Consider the following 6,000-nt stretch of genomic DNA (forward strand, 5'->3'; position numbering starts at 1 on the left):
GATCTCCAGATGTGTTGCGCACAATGGCTGCGTTTGAGACGGCTGTAATTTTCCCAAGCACATCTGTATGGACAGTTTAGGAAATTATACACAATCTATATTAGGATATTCAAATATTTGGTATGAATTTTCAGAATAAGTATTATTACCTAGGAAACAATCTGTCCTTTTGGCATATTGTGGTAGCTGTTCAATTGGAGTTAATGAAAACACATACTTGGGAAAAGCTGGGTCATCATTGGCTTCCAAGATTTGTGTTCGCTTGCTGAACTTTAGCATGTAAGGGGCATCTACCACTCTGTAGCCAGGCTTAGCTTTTTCAACAATTGGCTTGGAGATATAAATAATTTTTCCTTCCTGTAGGTGCTCCTTGAATTAGGCGAGTATGTCTTTTGGCACCTCACAGTACATTGCATAACCCTACAGTTTTAAACATTGGAAGAAAATTGTCAACATTAAATTAAAACTGCAGCTGTCATCATGGTACTTGGAGTGGCTATGCTGTGCCTTTGTTGGAGCGCAGCAACCAATAGGGGCCCTATCATTAAGCACAATATATACTTAATCGAAAATATAATTTAAAACAATAGAGATAGTAAAGCTGAAAGACTACTTAGCATATGCATAAATATGAAAGTAGTAGCAGACCTGTTTGGAAAATGGCTATGTCAACAAGCTGCTGAGGTTGTACACTGACTGAAGACCATGGATAATGGGTGGTTATCCTGCTATACTGCAGCAAATGCTCCTACAAGTACTGAACTGGTTGCGTAACAAATAATTTTATAGTTATCTAAAACTGTGACCCAATGCATATGCTCGTAGAAGTAGTGAATTGGCTGTCTCAGAGGACTATGCAAGCATAGAATGAGTAGATATGCTGCCATCTATTTGTAACCCAATAAAAATGAAAATATATTAATCTTATTTCTGTCATGTAACAAAATAGTGAAATAACTAATCTAAGGTTCACAAAAAACAGTGCATCTTCATCATTTTGTGTCAGTATATTATTGTTGGCATATTTGATAAAGGAATAAGCTCTTATACCTTTTGGTCGATGAGCACCACGTCGAAATGGATCAGATCATTTTGTTCACTCTTGCCTCTGTATTCCCAGGTTCTTGATACTCTGACATGAATATTATACAGAGCATTTATTGGACACAGCTCTGAGAGTGGAGTGATCTGTCCCTGTACCTGCATTCTTAACCAATGCAATGGAACCTACAAGTAAATAACCGAAAGTTAAATACAAGCAAATAATAGAATAATGTAAATGATATAGATTATAATAGAGGAATCAAATATTTTAATCAGACATTTTTGCAATCTGTTTAACGCACATCGAATATTTCTTTATATACAATATTTGTTGTTTTGTTTCCACATGTTCCATCTTCATTTTCAATTAATATTTTAAGGCCTTTTCTCTCTTTTACTTGAGAAACTGCTACATATAGTTGGTCATGCGTGAATACTGGTTTCCTTAAATACACTCCTACATTTGATAATGTTTGTCCTTGGCTTTTATTTATTGTCATAGAGTAGCATACTTTTATTGGAAATTGTCGACGGCTTAAAACGAATGGCCAACGACAGCCTTGTGTAGTTAGGTTTATTCTAGGTATGTATACCTTTTCTCCGATATGTGTTCCTGTTATAACAACTGCTTCGATCACATTGTGTCCAAGATTTGATACTATTAATCGTGTTCCATTGCATAGTCCTACACTTTGGTTAAGATTTCGTAGTAGCATAACCGGCACCCCTATTTTCAATTTAAGTATATGTGCAGGAAAATTGTTTGCGCTGAGACTATTTAAATATTCAATAGGATATAATATGTCAGCATCATTGCAAGTATCTATACATTTAGACATGGAATCTGCACTGTAATACTCTATCTCATTCCCAGGTAGCAAACTAAGCATGTAGTCATTTATTTCATCGACTATTTCATTGGTTGTTGATAAGATAGCTCGGTCTCTTAGGTATTCAGCATTGTTGTAGTTCAAGGTGAAATTGGGGAACGTCGAATCTACAAGAGCTTTGATTTTATTGTCAGCTTGCTTTATCAATAGATCATCCGGGATTTCAACTATGTCATAATCTGGATTATCATCCACAGTGCATGAAGATTTATTTTGTATAGTTCCATTTCCTATTTTTAGAATCCATTCACTGAATTCATTTAATTCCTTGTATTCCGATGTCGTTGCATCTAATTTTTTTAATCGCATATTTTCATTTAAGTAAAGTTTCTTTATATCTTTCCATAGATACGAGTGAAATATTGATGCATTAATTATTTGTGCTCTCGTAGCATTTTCGATTACCGGCAAGATTTGTTTCGGGTCCCCTCCTAGTACAAGAACTTTTCCTCCGAATGGTATGTCTTGAAATCTTGGTTGTTTTTCAGAAACTATATCTCTAAGTGATCTATCAAGAGCTTCAAAACATTGTCTATTTGTCATCAGAGCTTCATCCCAAATGATAAGGTCTGTGGTAAGTATGAGATCGGCAAGCTTTGTTCCTCTTTTGATGTCGCAAATTGAGAGCTCATCCAAATCGATAGGAATCCGAAATCTTGAATGTGCGGTTTGTCCATTGGGAAGTAGTAATGATGCAACTCCTGAAGAAGCTACGGTGAGTACAATTTTTCTTTGGGCTCTTAGATACGCAATTATAGTGTTCCATAGAAATGTTTTTCCAGTACCGCCATGTCCTATGATGAAGAAGATATTAGGTTCTTTAGCAAGGACAGCTTTTATTATAGCATGAAATGCATTTTTTTTCTCATTATTTAACTGTTGGTATAATTGGTTTGATTCCTTCTCTAGCATTTCATAGTTGTAACTAAGTTCTTCTTCGATCAACTTGTTGTTTGTATCTGTAATGTATTGTGCCGATTTGTGTGGGAGGTTATAATTGTACATGTAAGTTCCGTTTTTGGAAAAGATGTCTTCAAGCTCTTCTAATAGCAAATCTTGTAACTCGGTATCTGTTGGGTTATACATAACTGGATGATATTTTTTTATTAGTTGTCGTTCAATATCATCAGTCATTTTTCTCCAGATATGCTCATAAAATTTTTGTTCATCTTGTAAGTTACAATATAGCACCATGGTGAAAAATAGGTATCTCAGTTGTCCAGCAGTTGCCCAATTAGCGGCTTCATTAAAGGTATCATACCATTCTTTATCATCCTTTAGTAGTCCGCGCGCAGCATAGGCTTCTTTGAATGTCGAATATACTATTCCGTTATATGTTCTTATATCTTTGTAGTCCTTAGCTCCTCTAACTATCATCGGTAGCATTCGTAGGTAAAAACGTTCTCCCTCTATAGGGTTCACATAGTATAATCTACCAATCTTAAAACTGCGTTGTCTCTTTGTCCATTTTCTATTTTTGTCAACCCATGTCCACTCTTATGGAAATTCGCAATATGTAAGTTTCCTTGCATCTTCATGCAACTTATTTGCTTCAAACTATTCTGTTAATTTTGTTTTTTGAAATTTTGGATCTTTAGCAATTGATTTTAATTTTGTGCCCTCACGTAAACATATGGTGCTTTGTAGCGGAAGATATACCGGTAGTCTTTCAACTGGTGGCCAATGATAATGTATGTCATATTCTAATAATCTCCAAAGTGCATCTTGTTCACATATGTATCGACAATCTAGGATCGTTAGTTTGATCCATTGGGTCCGCATGTTGTCCTTTTCATATGCGTTCAAACATGATTGATGCTTGGTCTGGTCCTTTGTTTACATATTTGCATAGATATTTAAGTAGTTTGCTTTTGTTGACATATTATACATTTATATGTGCTTGGTATTTTTTAAGTAGCTTCATATTGTGTGGGACAACCCATCTGTTATCTAAATTATGATTTCCTTTTCGTATGTAGATGTTATTTTGTCTTCTATGATATAGAGTGAATCCATTGTCAGTAAAAGTTGTCTCTTCGATAAAGTCCTTTGGATAAAATTTTGAGCACTTTCCCTTTTTCATACAGGGACATTTTTTATTTTTATCACCACATGGTCCATGTAGCATATGTTCAGATACGAGTACATATCCAAGAGGATCATCTTTTGGATCAGGAATTTCAGCCGATATCCATGAGTTAATTACTTCTGCGTTAATTATGATATTTTTTATCTATCCATATTATGATGTGAACATGGGGCAGCCCTCTTTTTTGGAATTCTATTGAGTATAATATGGCCAAAATTGGTCCAAATAATTGGCCTGACCAGATATCTTCTATTAGTTCTTGTAGTTTCATATGGAACACTCGTACTATGATATCTGGTCTATCACTGGGTTGTTCACCTTGTTTTATAGTATCAACTATTTCCTGCCATTTTGGATTGCATGTGATGTTACAAAGAGGTCAGGAGGTCCATATACACGGCAAATTGCGATGTCATCATGGTAATTTTGTATGACATATCGTTTGCAACCTGTGTGGCTCGAAGGGAGCAAAGTTTTTTTTTACCTATTTGATCGCTCTCAGTAAGTTCTTTTTCGATGGCGTCAAAAACTCCTTGCAAATATTCACACCTTAATTTGTCCTGGTTTCTTGCAATATATGCCAACCTATCTTCATCCTCCATTGCCCTAGCGTCTACTATAGCTTGCTTTGAGAGTCTGCCGTAGCACAAAAATGGATTAGGTTGTTTTGGTCTATAGTGTACTTGGTATTTGTAATATTCATGCATTGTCATCGTATTTCTTTTTGTAGGCTTATTACAAGAGGCTTTGTTTTCATGATATGGAATGCCAAGTTGGAAACCTCTTTCTCCATAGGGGAACAACAATGGATATTGCAAAGCCATGTACGCTGGATGGAAAATAGTTATATGTTGAAGACCTTTGCTTCTACTACTGATGATAATACCTCTCTTGTGTCGTTCTAAAGTGAGGTCACCAACTATTAACATTGCTAAATCCTCGGGGTGTGTCATTTCATATTGTACTGCATCACTTTTGTCAGCACCTAAAATACGTATGCTTATATCTATGCCTTTGTGTTGCTCTAGCAAGTCACGGGCATGCCGAAATATTTTTACTAATGGGTTACATTTATCTAGCATATTTTTTAGTTCTTCTACTATCCTTGGATCTATATCTATTTCTTGAGGGTCCTCTCTGTGTAGCGCCTTTATTCTATTTTCGATTTCATTTTTTGTGTCAAAAATATATAGCTCGGCATATTGGGGTGGTTGACCATTTTCAGGAAGCAATGATCCTATTCGATGATGTATTTGTCCGTTGATACGAAATACATAAGGTCCTTCACCTTTGTTGATATCTTTGATTATATTTGTACCCATTGACGTGAATGCAAAAGGCTATTATATTGTCTTATTTTTTTGCAAGAAATGCTTTGACGTTTCATCTTCCTTGTCGTTAACTAAGTGCCACAGAAATGCGGGAGGTTCTTTATATGGTGGTATTTTAATCTTGCCATTTTTACAGCAATTTGTATATGTAGGATGTTTGTTTCGATAGGTTTCTTTTTTGTTACATTCATTGTACCAAAACACAGCTTCACAATGCTTGCATTGATAAGTTGGTAGGCCTAGATATGATCGTTCACTATATGATTCTTTCAGTTGTTGAATATATTGTGGTGTAAATGATACCATACCATAATTTGAATCGATATATGTATCACTGTTATACATTTGTGATAGGCATCTTTGTTTTGAGTCTCTTTCTTCGTCTGAATGTTCTTTATTTTCTGCCATTCTTCTTTTTCCAAGCAATGATATTTTTTCTTGCCTAATCTTTTTACAGTATGGCTGCACATCGATAGTAGCTATAGGCTGATATTTTTGTTTTGTACAGGCCATATTTGTCCAATATATATTATTAGTTATATTTTTCTATAAATATATATATGTATATATTATTTAGGTATATATATGTATATATATTTGTGTGTGTGAATATATATATAAAGACTCAACCAGGGGGAGAGACTCC

General features: G+C 35.0%; 1 long non-coding RNA gene across 1 annotated transcript; it reads left to right on the plus strand.

Moving 5' to 3' along the window:
* The first annotated feature begins 2,296 nt into the window (after positions 1 to 2,296).
* LOC120701281 lies at positions 2,297 to 5,026 on the plus strand. Its single transcript, XR_005686026.1, has 2 exons — positions 2,297 to 3,625; positions 4,754 to 5,026. It is a non-coding gene; the product is annotated as an uncharacterized LOC120701281 (long non-coding RNA).
* Positions 5,027 to 6,000: the final 974 nt, after the last annotated feature.

Source organism: Panicum virgatum, chromosome 3K (assembly GCF_016808335.1).
Source record: "Panicum virgatum strain AP13 chromosome 3K, P.virgatum_v5, whole genome shotgun sequence".
NCBI classification, from domain to species: Eukaryota; Viridiplantae; Streptophyta; class Magnoliopsida; order Poales; family Poaceae; genus Panicum; species Panicum virgatum.